Source organism: Nerophis lumbriciformis, linkage group LG25 (assembly GCF_033978685.3).
Source record: "Nerophis lumbriciformis linkage group LG25, RoL_Nlum_v2.1, whole genome shotgun sequence".
Lineage (NCBI taxonomy): Eukaryota > Metazoa > Chordata > Actinopteri > Syngnathiformes > Syngnathidae > Nerophis > Nerophis lumbriciformis.
The window spans coordinates 39,752,255-39,767,728 of record NC_084572.2 but is presented as its reverse complement, the minus strand read 5'-3'; the positions used below and the strand labels follow the sequence as shown (position 1 = coordinate 39,767,728).

At 42.9% G+C, this 15,474-nt stretch overlaps 1 long non-coding RNA gene across 1 annotated transcript in view; it reads right to left on the bottom strand.

Annotated features, from left to right (window-relative positions):
* LOC133621939 (uncharacterized) overlaps positions 1 to 15,474 on the bottom strand; it is a 102,467-nt gene that overhangs the window by 25,783 nt on the left and 61,210 nt on the right. The window contains exon 5 of the long non-coding RNA XR_009817714.2: positions 10,811 to 10,928. This is a non-coding gene — a long non-coding RNA (uncharacterized lncRNA). The remainder of the gene's footprint in view (positions 1 to 10,810; positions 10,929 to 15,474) is intronic.

Genomic DNA, 15,474 nt, shown 5'->3' with positions numbered 1-15,474 from the left:
AATTTGAGAAAATAATAAAATAGAAGCCATTTTGAAATGGTTGTGTTACAGATGAAATATTGATAAGGTTATTGTTGTGGTCTAGTGCAGTGATTTTCAACCACTGTGCCGCGGCACACTAGCGTGCCGTGAGATATCGTCTGGTGTGCCGAGGGAAATTATGCAACTTCACCTAATTGGTTCCAAAAATATTTTTTGCAAATCAATAATCATAATAATGTGCCGTTGTCTCGTGTAGAGCTTGGCATGGTAACTAAGTAATACTCCATACCAGTAGGTGGCAGCAGGTAGTTCATTGCTTTGTAGAAGTCGGAACGCGTCGAGGATGGTTTGTCGTGATCCCAATATGCAGAGCACAGCGGGCGGGAGACAGCGTGCAGGTAAAAAGGTATGTAACGCTTAAACCAAAAATTTAACAAAAGGCAAGTCCCGCTAGGAAAAGGCACTGAAGCATAGGGATGGTTATGTAAAACAAAAGAAAAACTGAACTGGCTACAAAGTCAACAAAAACAGAATGCTGGATGACAGCAAAAACTTACAGCGTGTGGAGCAAAGACGGCGTCCACAAAGCACATCCCGTACATGACATGACAATCAACAAAGAAGGATGGTGTACGCACAACTTCAATAGTCTTGATTGCCAAAACAAAGGCGGTGCGGGCAATAGCACTCAAAGGAAGGCGTGAAGCTGCTACAGGAGAACACCAACAAAACAGGAACGGTCACCAAAATAACAGCGCCAGACAGGAACTAAAGCGCTACAAACAAACGACAACAAACTCAAAATAAGTCACGACAACCTGGTGGAGTTCATTTTTTAACCTTTTCTGCTGGGGGTGTGTTTTTATGAAAAAGGTTGGTCTAGTGTATACATTATAGGCGTCTGCACGTGTTGCCTGCATGAAGACATCTGCCTTCAGAAAGTGGTGTAAAAGTGCTTGTCAGATATGAAAGGTGGTTATCTACGTAGCTTGTGCTGCTCACAGCTGAGGCAAACACTCTCGGCAGCAAACACTCCATCACGCTCAGGCGCTTGATGGATGGATGGATGACTTTCACTCTCTCGCCATCCGCCATTTCAACACACACACTTGACAATTGGCAGCACTCGTAGGACCGACACGCAGCATTGGAGCGCCAGGGAGAGTGACACGCCCGGGAGAGTGACACGCCTGGGTGAGTGACACACCAGGGAGAGTGACACGCCCGAGAGAGTGACACGCCAGGGAGAGTGACACGCCTGGGTGAGTGACACGCCAGGGAGAGTGACACGCCTGGGTGAGTGACATGCCAGGGAGAGTGACACGCCTGGGTGAGTGACACGCCAGGGAGAGTGACACGCCTGGGTGAGTGACATGCCAGGGAGAGTGACACGCCTGGGTGAGTGACACGCCAGGGAGAGTGACACGCCAGGGAGAGTGACACACCAGGGAGAGTGACACGCCAGGGAGAGTGACACGCCAGGGAGAGTGACACGCCTGGGTGAGTGACACGCCAGGGAGAGTGACATGCCTGGGTGAGTGACACGCCAGGGAGAGTGACACGCCAGGGAGAGTGACACGCCAGGGAGAGTGACACGCCTGGGTGAGTGACACGCCAGGGAGAGTGACACGCCTGGGTGAGTGACATGCCAGGGAGAGTGACATGCCTGGGTGAGTGACACGCCAGGGAGAGTGACACGCCAGGGAGAGTGACACGCCTGGGTGAGTGACATGCCAGGGAGAGTGACACACTAGGGAGAGTGACACACCAGGCAGAGTGACACACCAGGGAGAGTGACACGCCAGGGAGAGTGACACGCCTGGGTGAGTGACATGCCAGGGAGAGTGACACGCCTGGGTGAGTGACACGCCAGGGAGAGTGACACGCCAGGGAGAGTGACACGCCTGGGTGAGTGACACGCCAGGGAGAGTGACACACCAGGGAGAGTGACACGCCTGGGTGAGTGACATGCCAGGGAGAGTGACACACCAGGGAGAGTGACACGCCAGGGAGAGTGACACACCAGGGAGAGTGACATGCCAGGGAGAGTGACACGCCTGGGTGAGTGACATGCCAGGGAGAGTGACACGCCTGGGTGAGTGACATGCCAGGGAGAGTGACACGCCTGGGTGAGTGACATGCCAGGGAGAGTGACACGCCTGGGTGAGTGACACGCCAGGGAGAGTGACACGCCTGGGTGAGTGACACGCCAGGGAGAGTGACACGCCCGGGAGAGTGACACGCCAGGGAGAGTGACACACCAGGGAGAGTGACACGCCCGGGAGAGTAACACACCAGGGAGAGTGACACACCAGGGAGAGTGACACGCCTGGGTGAGTGACACGCCAGGGAGAGTGACACGCCTGGGTGAGTGACATGCCAGGGAGAGTGACACGCCTGGGTGAGTGACACACCAGGGAGAGTGACACACCAGGGAGAGTGACACACCAGGGAGAGTGACACGCCTGGGTGAATGACACGCCAGGGAGAGTGACACGCCCGGGAGAGTGACACACCTGGGAGAGTAACACGCCAGGGAGAGTGACACGCCAGGGAGAGTGACACGCCAGGGAGAGTGACATGCCAGGGAGAGTGACACGCCTGGGTGAGTGACACGCCAGGGAGAGTGACACGCCAGGGAGAGTGACACGCCTGGGTGAGTGACACGCCAGGGAGAGTGACACGCCAGGGAGAGTGACACGCCTGGGTGAGTGACATGCCAGGGAGAGTGACACACCAGGGAGAGTGACACGCCAGGGAGAGTGACACACCAGGGAGAGTGACACGCCAGGGAGAGTGACACGCCTGGGTGAGTGACATGCCAGGGAGAGTGACACGCCTGGGTGAGTGACACGCCAGGGAGAGTGACACACCAGGGAGTGACACGCCTGGGTGAGTGACACGCCAGGGAGAGTGACACGCCAGGGAGAGTGACACGCCTGGGTGAGTGACATGCCAGGGAGAGTGACACACCAGGGAGAGTGACACGCCAGGGAGAGTGACACACCAGGGAGAGTGACACGCCAGGGAGAGTGACACGCCTGGGTGAGTGACATGCCAGGGAGAGTGACACGCCTGGGTGAGTGACACGCCAGGGAGAGTGACACGCCTGGGTGAGTGACACACCAGGGAGAGTGACACGCCAGGGAGAGTGACACGCCTGGGTGAGTGACATGCCAGGGAGAGTGACACACCAGGGAGAGTGACACGCCAGGGAGAGTGACACACCAGGGAGAGTGACACGCCAGGGAGAGTGACACGCCTGGGTGAGTGACATGCCAGGGAGAGTGACACGCCTGGGTGAGTGACATGCCAGGGAGAGTGACACGCCTGGGTGAGTGACATGCCAGGGAGAGTGACACGCCTGGGTGAGTGACACGCCAGGGAGAGTGACACGCCTGGGTGAGTGACACGCCAGGGAGAGTGACACGCCCGGGAGAGTGACACGCCAGGGAGAGTGACACACCAGGGAGAGTGACACGCCCGGGAGAGTAACACACCAGGGAGAGTGACACACCAGGGAGAGTGACACGCCTGGGTGAGTGACACGCCAGGGAGAGTGACACGCCTGGGTGAGTGACATGCCAGGGAGAGTGACACGCCTGGGTGAGTGACACACCAGGGAGAGTGACACACCAGGGAGAGTGACACACCAGGGAGAGTGACACGCCTGGGTGAATGACACGCCAGGGAGAGTGACACGCCCGGGAGAGTGACACACCTGGGAGAGTAACACGCCAGGGAGAGTGACACGCCAGGGAGAGTGATACGCCCGGGAGAGTGACACGCCTGGGAGAGTGACACGCCCGGGAGAGTGACAGGACATTTTGGGCGTACTACTTTCTCTCCCATGTGTGGAGATGATGTAGCAACAAAGACGATGACAACCTGAGAGGCAAGGAGGGATTATGTGTATCTTTCTTCTTGCTTGGTCCATGCACACGCCCTGCAGCTAGGTGGCAGCACTGCTCAAACCAAGGAACTGTTAGACCCAGTAGAACACGTTCAGTACCGTATTTTACCAACTACAAGTTGCTACTTTTTAACTTTTAAACATCTGAGTTTCCTCCGCCGGGTGGCGGGTCTCTCCCTTAGAGATAGGGTGAGAAGCTCTGTCATCCGGGGGGAGCTCAAAGTAAAGCCGCTGCTCCTCCACATGGAGAGGAGCCAGATGAGGTGGTTCGGGCATCTGGTCAGGATGCCACCCGAACGCCTCCCTAGGGAGGTGTTTAGGGCACGTCCGACCGGTAGGAGGCCACGGGGAAGACCCAGGACACGTTGGGAAGACTATGTCTCCCGGCTGGCCTGGGAACGCCTCGGGATCCCCCGGGAGGAGCTGGACCAAGTGGCTGGGGAGAGGGAAGTCTGGGCTTCCCTGCTTAGGCTGCTGCCCCCGCGACCCCACCTCGGATAAGCGGAAGACAGTCCAAAAATACAATTCAACCCATGTCATATGTTATTTTACCCCCAAACAAGTAACCCAAAAAAATGTATATATATTACATAGACATAGGTACATATATATATATGTACATACATATATACACACATTTATATAGTTGAGGTTTCTGTGGTTTATCCATTATACAGTGCTCAATGTGGAATATACGCTAGGTCAGGATAAAAACACAGAGGCTATTTCATCCCTACAAGTGTATATAACATATATACATATTGTTGCGTTTTGGACCAGTTGTTCCTCCCAGGGAATTCAAGTCACAATTCGCTCCCAAGCTCTTTACGACACTTAAAGCTGAGTTGAAAAACCACCAGAGACAGAATAGGTATTTTGTTGTATATTTTCAAAGCTTTGCCAATATACATTTTGAGACCAGTCTAACCCTAGAACATTCTATTGCGCCTCCCAAAAATGGTCTGTCTTCCCAACGCCAAAAACCCCTCTCTCCTTCCCCCTCCCTAGCCATGATACAAGCACAACGTCTCCCTAGTCATAATACATTCCAAAGAACTCAAGGTTAACACACACAGTATACTTGCTGACAGAGCATCAAGAGAAGAAATGGAAAACACGAGCTGTTTTCAAATATGACTAAGAAATAAAAGAAGTACAACTTAAATTCGGATATATGTAAATATCTGCCTCCGACAATATACACGTATATACACACACATATATGTGTGTATACATATGTGTGTGTGTATATGTATATATATATATATATATATATATATATATATGTGTATATATATATATATATATATATATATATATATATATATATATGTGTGTATATATACATATATATATCTATTAGAGATGCGCGGTTTGCGGGCACAACCGCGGAGTCCGCAGATTATCCGCGGATCGGGCGGATGAAATTAAAAAAAATTAGATTTTATCCGCTGGTCGGGTCGGGCGGTTGAAATAAAAAAAAATTAGATTTTAAATAGATTCAGGCGGGTGGCAGTTAAACCAATTGGTAAATATATATACATAGTTAAATGTTGTTACCCACATACGAAAAACGAGCAGGCACCTGCAGCATATGCCACAACAGAAGAAGAAGAAAAAAAGAGATGGACACTTTTACGGAGCGGAGAAGGGACGCCTCGCCGGGGTCCGGGACCGAGGCCCCTTCCCCCGAGAGGGCCCCACCGGGAGCCGTAGCTGAGGCGATCCGCGAGAAGGGCCCGACGCACATCCAGGGTCACCACCGCGCCCACCGCACCGACACCCCGCCTCGTCCGCCTTCGCCGCGGCCGGCGTCACGCGCAGCAGGTAAGCAGCTTACCTGCCCGCCACCCCCGTGGCCGGGGGCTCGTAACAGGGGTCACTCCGCGCGCTCCGCCCGCGCAGCTTACCTGCCTGCCACCCCTGTTGCCGGGGGCGCGTAACAGGGGTCACTCCGCGCGCAGTGCACTCACGAAAGGGGTGGGGCTCACCCTGGTTGATATAGACAGCAGGACGGTGGCCATGGAAGTCGGAACCCGCTAAGGAGTGTGTAACAACCCACCTGCCGAATCAACTAGCCCTGAAAATGGATGGCGCTGGAGCGTCGGGCCCATACCCGGCCGTCGCCGGCAGCGAGACGCGCTTAGAGGTGCGCTCAGCGCGGCTCCCGTATGATTGCGCACCGGTGTGCGTCTGGGTCGTGACAGCGTGGCACGCGAATGTCTGTGCTGCATTGGATCAGTCTCCTTTCTTTAACAGGCAAAAGCCTTATAACCTCACTAATGCCTTGCATCGTCTATATTAGATATATAACAACGGGCGGGTGCGGGCGGATGCGGTTCTGATTAAATGTTAGATCGGGTGGATGGCGGATGGTTGACGACTTTCTGATGCGGTTGCGGATGAAATAATTGCCTATCCGCGCATCTCTAATATATATATATATATATGTATATATATATATATATATATATATATATATATATATATATATATATACACACACACAATGACCTAAATGAGTCATATCATGATTTTTTTGTACAATTAAAAGACTTCCATGTGGTCTACCTAACACGTATCAGCTCCATTTTGCATGGATGATGTTTTCCAGAGCCTTTTTTCAGCGGCTCTAATTGACATGATTCCACTTCCACAGCGTCTTCTGCCCGCCATCTTTGTTGTTGTTTTAGTGCTTCCATAGCAAGTACAAGTATGTTGTATTAGAGGTGCATGTGGGAGCCAAGAGGATGGCAAATAAAAACTGACAACCAAGGCGGACTAGCGCAATGCACTGTGGGTAAAATTCTAGCACACATGAAGATATCTGCTTGGGAAAAAGCTGAGCAGATTGAAAAGGGGATGAAGTATGAAGATTGTTTCCTGAATAATGACCGTGAAATATACTTCAGTGTGTCCACACGGGACAAGGAGCAGGTTTAAGTGATGACTGGTAAAGAAAAGAAAAGGAAACATTACGAGGACAATCACAACATTTCTAACCTCAAAAGCTTTTCTGCCACTTTGGATCCTTCTTTGTTTTCCTTTCATCTGCCATCTCCTGCATCACAATTTACATGCCAAACACTAAGTGGCTCCTTTTCTTCTTGCCTCCTCTCAGCTGGAAATAAAAGTCATTAGTTTGGTGACAGCTGGCCACATTTGACTTGTCACACACTGGCCAGTGAGCGCTAAACACCAAGCTTTTCTTTTACGCTCTTCTCTTGAAAACCCTTTTGTTCACATCCTATTGACCATTCAAGTTTGTTTGATGTGTCATCTTATTTTGAAGGAATAACAATAGTCGTGAGTGGCACTTGGCAACAACAAAAACACCACAAATAAGTTGAAAAGCGACTCACATGCGACAAGTCCAACAAGTTTGTGTCCTTTCAATAAAACTGCTAAAGAAATGAGATTGATATTAGACTAACTTTAATGAGCCACAAGGGAAATTGTTCCACACAGTAGCTCAGTTACAAAGGATGGAAAAAATGCAAAGGACACTGCAGGTATAAAATAGACTAAAAGCAATATAAAATAATAACATATACACGTAATATTTACATAATATATGTACAGTATATGATATATACTGATATATTATATTATATGTTTATATCATATATACAATGTAAAACATATGTCGGATTTTTCAAGCTGACAAATGTTATTTTGTCAACATCCAGTCCATGCGGGATAACTGCTCACGTGTCGTACGCAGTGTTCAGAAATTTACTTTTAAAAAGTCATTGAATGAATAACATAATTACTCTTGGATAAATGTGATTTATTGCTCGGGAAAGAAATACGTTATTTAAAAAAATAAAAACTTCAAATATTTGGCGTATGCATTTGAGAGATGTTTCATGAGAGCGGAGTGTGTGTGTGTGTGTGTGTGTGTGTGTGTGTGTGTGTGCCTTTAAAAGGCGGTGCCTGTTGCCAAGCGACGTGTCAGACCACGATTTCAGTTTGTTGGCCTAGCAGTGTGGAATCTTTCCACTGAATTGTGTTCCTTCTGGTTAATTAGGAGACTGGAAGTGCTTCATCGATTCTTCTTCTGCACAAAGTGTAGGATTGCAAGCTTGTCACTACAATCATTGATTAGTTGTTCACTATGCCCTGGTGGTAGTGGTGTGCAAGAGATGTGATGTTGATTAGTTGTTCATTATTCCCTGGTGGTAGTGGTGTGCAAAAGATGTGACGTTGATTAGTTGTTCATTATTCCCTGGTGGTAGTGGTGTGCAAGAGATGTGATGTTGATTAGTTGTTCATTATTCCCTGGTGGTAGTGGTATGCAAGAGATGTGATGTTGATTAGTTGTTCATTATTCCCTGGTGGTAGTGGTGTGCAAAAGATGTGACGTTGATTAGTTGTTCATTATTCCCTGGTGGTAGTGGTGTGCAAGAGATGTGATGTTGATTAGTTGTTCATTATTCCCTGGTGGTAGTGGTGTGCAAGAGATGTGATGTTGATTAGTTGTTCATTATTCCCTGGTGGTAGTGGTGTGCAAGAGATGTGATGTTGATTAGTTGTTCATTATTCCCTGGTGGTAGTGGTGTGCAAAAGATGTGACGTTGATTAGTTGTTCATTATTCCCTGGTGGTAGTGGTGTGCAAGAGATGTGACGTTGATTAGTTGTTCATTATTCCCTGGTGGTAGTGGTGTGCAAGAGATGTGATGTTGATTAGTTGTTCATTATTCCCTGGTGGTAGTGGTGTGCAAGAGATGTGATGTTGATTAGTTGTTCATTATTCCCTGGTGGTAGTGGTGTGCAAAAGATGTGACGTTGATTAGTTGTTCATTATTCCCTGGTGGTAGTGGTGTGCAAGAGATGTGATGTTGATTAGTTGTTCATTATTCCCTGGTGGTAGTGGTGTGCTAGAGATGTGATGTTGATTAGTTGTTCATTATTCCCTGGTGGTAGTGGTGTGCAAGAGATGTGATGTTGGCTCCCTCTCTGTGATGTCAACTTCATTTTAGCGTGGTGTTGCTTCCATGAGTAAAAAGTATTTCCCGCGATGAACTTGTGACGCCATCTTGTGGACATACAACACATCTAATGTAGCGTGTCACCATTCATCAACCGTATTGCTAACGTACATACTGTAGCTAGTTCTAAGTAGTTTACTGTGGGTAGTTCTAAGTAGTTTACTGTAGGTAGTTCTAAGTAGTTTACTGTGGGTAGTTCTAAGTAGTTTACTGTAGCTAGTTCTAAGTAGTTTACTGTAGGTAGTTCTAAGTAGTTTGCTGTAGGTAGTTCTAAGTAGTTTACTGTGGGTAGTTCTAAGTAGTTTACTGTAGGTAGTTCTAAGTAGTTTACTGTGGGTAGTTCTAAGTAGTTTACTGTAGGTTGTTCTAAGTAGTTTACTGTGGGTAGTTCTAAGTAGTTTACTGTGGGTAGTTCTAAGTAGTTTACTGTAGGTAGTTCTAAGTAGTTTACTGTGGGTAGTTCTAAGTAGTTTACTGTAGCTAGTTCTAAGTAGTTTACTGTAGGTAGTTCTAAGTAGTTTGCTGTAGGTAGTTCTAAGTAGTTTACTGTGGGTAGTTCTAAGTAGTTTACTGTAGGTAGTTCTAAGTAGTTTACTGTGGGTAGTTCTAAGTAGTTTACTGTAGGTTGTTCTAAGTAGTTTACTGTGGGTAGTTCTAAGTAGTTTACTTTAGGTTGTTCTAAGTAGTTTACTGTAGGTAGTTATAAGTAATTTACTGTGGGTAGTTTACTGTGGGTAGTTATACGTAGTTTAAAGAGACTAACTCCATGGTGTTGAGACTGGATGAGAGCGGTTTAAGAGACTAAGCAACATTTCTCTGCGTTTTCTTTTATTTTGGTTATTTAAAAACTTTTTTCCCCCTTTGTGATGGAGAACCTTAAGAACTGCAAGAACTCTTCCAAAATCTCCATGGGAACCATTTCCATTGGAACCATTTCCATTGTAACCATTTCCATTGGAACCATTTCAATTGGAACCATTTCCATTGGAACCATTTCAATTGTAACCATTTCAATTGTAACCATTTCCATTGGAACCATTTCAATTGGAACCATTTCAATTGGAACCATTTCCATTGGAACCATTTCAATTGGACCCATTTCCATTGGAACCATTTCAATTGGAACCATTTCCATTGGAACCATTTCCATTGGAACCATTTCCATAGGAACCATTTCAATTGTAACCATTTCCATTGGAACCATTTCAATTGTTACCATTTCCATTGGAACCATTTCCATTGGAACCATTTCCATTGGAACCATTTCAATTGGAACCATTTCAATTGGAACCATTTCCAATGGAACCATTTCAATTGTAACCATTTCAATTGTAACCATTTCCATTGGAACCATTTCAATTGGAACCATTTCCATTGGAACCATTTCCATTGGAACCATTCCAATTGGAACCATTTCCATTGGAACCATTTCCATTGGAACCATTTCCATTGGAACCATTTCAATTGTAACCATTTCAATTGTAACCATTTCCATTGGAACCATTTCAATTGGAACCATTTCAATTGGAACCATTTCCATTGGAACCATTTCAATTGGAACCATTTCAATTGGAACCATTTCAATTGGAACCATTTCCATTGGAACCATTTCAATTGGAACCATTTCAATTGGAACCATTTCCAATGGAACCATTTAAATTGTAACCATTTAAATTGTAACCATTTCAATTGTAACCATTTCCATTGGAACCATTTCAATTGGAACCATTTCCATTGGAACCATTTCCACAGGCGAGAATAGTGCACGAATGCAGCATTTTTCTGTGTTGACTTAATGTTAGTCCCTTGCATGCTAGCTTCTGTGCTATTGTGTGCTTAGCTGTTGCGTAGCTGCTATCTGATAGTCGCCTACCAGGTTTACTTTTAGTAAAAGACTTTGCTAAAGTACAAGAAAAGACCAACCTTGTGTACTTGTTGGAGACACTTGAGGTTTCCGGTTCAAATTTAGCTTCCGCCATCTTAGTCACTGCCGTTGTGTCCTTGGGCAAGACACGTGACGCCCACACCGGTGGAAATGTCCCTTAAATATAAAAAATGGGGTTCTTAATGTAGAGAGCTTTCCCAGACATTGATACAGCGTTGATTATACGTATATGTCCTTTAAAACTGACTTTGAAACAAGGTTGCAAAATAGTTGTGTTGGTAAACTAAGACAACGTTGATGTCTAACGTTGGATCCACCTTCTTGCTTGGGAAATGATCCAAATTCAATGTCAAATCAAAGTCAGAAGCCAACATTGAGTCCACTTCACCAAGAAGCATGTTTTGTATTGTTACAGAATATTGGTTGTGAAATGACTACATTTCAACGGTCAAATCAAGGTTAGAACCCAACATTGATTGAAGGTCGTCAAAAAGTATGTTGTTTCAATGTTGTGTTTGTGTTGTAGAATATTGCTTGGGAAATGATAACATTTCAATGTCAAATCAAGGTTAGAACCCGACATTGATTGAAGGTCGTCAAAGAGCATGTTGTTTCAACGTCAAGAAGTTGTCAACATTGTTTCAGTGTGTGTTGAATAATCTGTGTGACTAAGACATACTTTCATATCATTTGACGGCAAGTAGGTTGGATACAATTATTGCGTACGGTTAAAGCTTCACTTAAGAACTTTCAGTTTTGGTTGATTTTGGCGGCGCCGGTGGACCAAAGCGGTAGTGTTTTGTCAGAAGAAGACCACATTTCCCACGAGGACTAGCGCGCTGTAATATTGGCACAAATATGACATCTCTCATGGCTATGCTGATGTTAAATAGCAGACCCTATCCAGAAATGACCTTGAATTGACGCTACTAGCAGGAATGTATCGGGGTGGATGCGAGTCCCAAGCAAAGAAAGATTTGTTCTGAATGAAGTATGAGGGGAATTATCAAGCTAGTGGCTATTATTTGCTACCACGCAAATTTCTGATAGCTAACATTAGCATTAGCAATTAGATTTTAGCATACTTGCCAACCCTGAGACCTCCGATTTCGGGAGGTGGGGGTGGGGGGCGTGGTTAAGATATATATATATATATATATATATATATATATATATATATATATATATATATATATATATATAAGAAATACTTGACTTTCAGTGAATTCTAGCTATATATATATATATATATATTTTATTACATATAAATATATATATATATACATATATATATATATATATATATATAAAATTATTATTTATTTATAAATATATACATACGGTAAATAAAATAAAAAAATTTTACCTTGAAAATTTTTTTGTACCTTGAAAATCATTTTTTACCTTGAAAAAAAATTTTTACCTTGAAAATGTTTTTGTACCTTGAAAATCATTTTTTACCTTGAAAAAAAATTTTACCTTGAAAATTTTGTTTTACCTTGAAAATTATTTTTTACCTTGAAAATCATGTTTTAACTTAAAACATTTTTTTTTAATTTTTTAATTTTTTTTTAATTTTTGGAAACATTTTAACATTTTTTAAATTTTTTAATTTTTTTTTAAAATTTTATTACATTTTTAATTTTTTGAATTTTTTTTTTAAATTTTTTTAATATTTTTAACTTTTTTTTTTAACTTTTTTTTAAATTTTTTTTAACTTTTTAAAAATTTTTTTACCCTAACCCTAACCCTAATCTTAACCCTAACCCTAACCCTAACCCTAATCTTAACCCTAACCCTAACCCTAACCCTAATCTTAACCCTAACCCTAACCCTAAAATTTTTTTGTACCTTGAAAATCATTTTTTACCTTGAAAAAAAAATTTTACCTTGAAAATTTTTTTTTACCTTGCAAATTTTTTTTTACCTTGAAAATCATGTTTTAACTTAAAACATTTTTTTAAATTTTTTTTAATTTTTTTTAATTTTTGGAAACATTTTAACTTTTTTTTAATTTTTTTTAACTTTTAAAAAATTTTTTTTACCCTAACCCTAACCCTAATCTTAACCCTAACCCTAATCTTAACCTAACCCTAACCCTAATCTTAACCCTAACCCTAAAATTTTTTTGTACCTTGAAAATCATTTTTTACCTTGAAAAAAAAATTTTACCTTGAAAATTTTTTTTTACCTTGAAAATTTTTTTTTACCTTGAAAATCATGTTTTAACTTAAAACATTTTTTTTTAATTTTTTTAATTTTTTTAATTTTTTTAATTTTTTTAATTTTTTTAATTTTTTTAATTTTTTTAAATTTTTTTTAATTTTTGGAAACATTTTAACTTTTTTTTAATTTTTTTTAAAAATTTTATTACATTTAAAAATTTTTTTAATTTTTTTAATATTTTTAGCTTTTTTTTTAACTTTTTTAACTTTTTTAAATTTTTTTTTAACTTTTTAAAAAAATTTTTTACCCTAACCCTAACCCTAATCTTAACCCTAACCCTAACCCTAATCTTAACCCTAACCCTAACCCTAATCTTAACCCTAACCCTAACCCTAATCTTAACCCTAACCCTAATCTTAACCCTAACCCTAACCCTAACCCTAATCTTAACCCTAACCCTAACCCTAACCCTAACCCTAAAAAAAATGTTAATTGTTAAAATTGTTTAAAAAAATTAAAAACATTTAAAATTGTTTTAAAAAATTTTACAAATTAAAAAAAAGTTTAAAACATTTTACAAATAAAAAAAAATAAAAACATTTAAAAACATTTTTTTAAAATTAAAAAAAAAGTGTTCATTTATTTACACATAAACACACACATAACACTCATTTACTCATTGTTGAGTTAAGGGTTGAATTGTCCATCCTTGTTCTATTCTCTGTCACTATTTCAGAACACACACATTATACAAATATACATTATAAAATCAATAAGAAAACGGGAGCTCTGATTTGGGAGTCTGAATTAGGATCAGAAGTTCCTATATAAACATTGCGTACTCAAGTACGCAATGCAGTAACCATTTTGTATTGATTACTGCAGCTGTGCACTGGATTCATTTACAAATACAAACTACAACTCACAAACACTTTAGAGTTAGGCTCCACCATCAGAATGTGTACTTAAACTTATAAAGATCACATGGATATTATTCAGTGAGTTGATTCACCAAAACTAACCTGTTATACAGGAGGAAAAAGCACACAGGACGTTTCAATTGTTCACAGACTGGTCGCGCTCATCAGAATGACAAGACACTTCCGGTCTGCAGGTGATAGCATTCAATTGGGAAGAAACGCCCTACTGCCCCCTACTGACCAATGTGAATACTGATAAATGTGTAATGACAGCTCCAAAAACGAATTCAAACCACAAAATAAAATAAATAAATCAACACAAAAATGTGACACATTATGGGTGGGTCACATATGCATGTACAGTAGATGTTATTGTCACATATGCATGTACTGTAGATGGCAGTATTGTCCTGTTTAAAAGTGTCACAACATCGCTGTTTACGGCAGACAAACTGCTTTACGGTAGACGAATACTTGACTGCTGTTGTTGTGTGTTGTTACCGCGCTGGGAGGACGTTAATGAAACTGCCTAACAATAAACCCACATAAGAAACCAAGAACTCGCCCTCGATCATTAGCTGTTTATGTTGTGGGAAAGCGGACGTGTGAACAGGCTGTCAACACGTCACTCAGGTCCGCATGGAGCTGGAGGGGGCGTGGCCTCCAGCTCCGCCTGAATTTCGGGAGATTTTCAGGAGAAAATTTGTCCCGGGAGGTTTTCGGGAGAGGCGCTGAATTTCGGGAGTCTCCCGGAAAATCCGGGAGGGTTAGCAAGTATGATTTTAGCCTCGAAAGTCACTTACTAGTCCAGCAGGAACAGAGCCAAGGCAGCATCGGTCTGAAATTCCTCGTCTTTGAGTTCACGCCTGAGAGTGAAAGTTGGGGCAATGTTGATCCTGACTGTCCTTTTTATCCGAGTTTCTTTTTTTGCCTCTTCAGACAAAACTTTTTGTTTCTTTGGTTGTTTTGGAGCTTTGACCATGAGAGCAGTAATTGCACGTCGGCGTTCTTCTTCTTCTTTTAGTTTTCTGGCGGCACGCAGGCCTTCACATCGACTTCCGTCTTTTTAACGAGTGGGGAAAGGGGGCGGGACTCATGTCGTAAAGCAAGTCAGCACATTTGTAGTTTTTTGTGAGGCTTTAATGTCGCTAAGTGCCAGTAAAAGCGATACAGACAACCTCAGGCCTCTGAAGATTGAAAAGTTACTCAGTGCTGCTTTAAAATCAAGATGACTGACTCACTTTTAGTAAGTGAGTGTGTCCGGGGCCCCCTGTAGTGGCAAAGTTGGGCCCTGACGTCAAAAAGGTTAAGAATCAATCAATCAATCAATCAATGTTTATTTATATAGCCCTAAATCACAAGTGTCTCAAAGGGCTGCCACATCCTCGGTACAGAGCCCACATAAGGGCAAGGAAAAACTCACCCCAGTTGAATGTCGATGTGAATGACTATGAGAAACCTTGGAGAGGACCGCATATGTGGGTAACCCCCCCCCCCCCCTCTAGGGAAGGAAAAAAAGGTGAAGTGTATTATATTTATATAGCGCCTTTCTCTAGTGACTCAAAGCACTTTACATAGTAAAAGCAAATATCTAAGTTCCATTTAAAGCAGTGTGG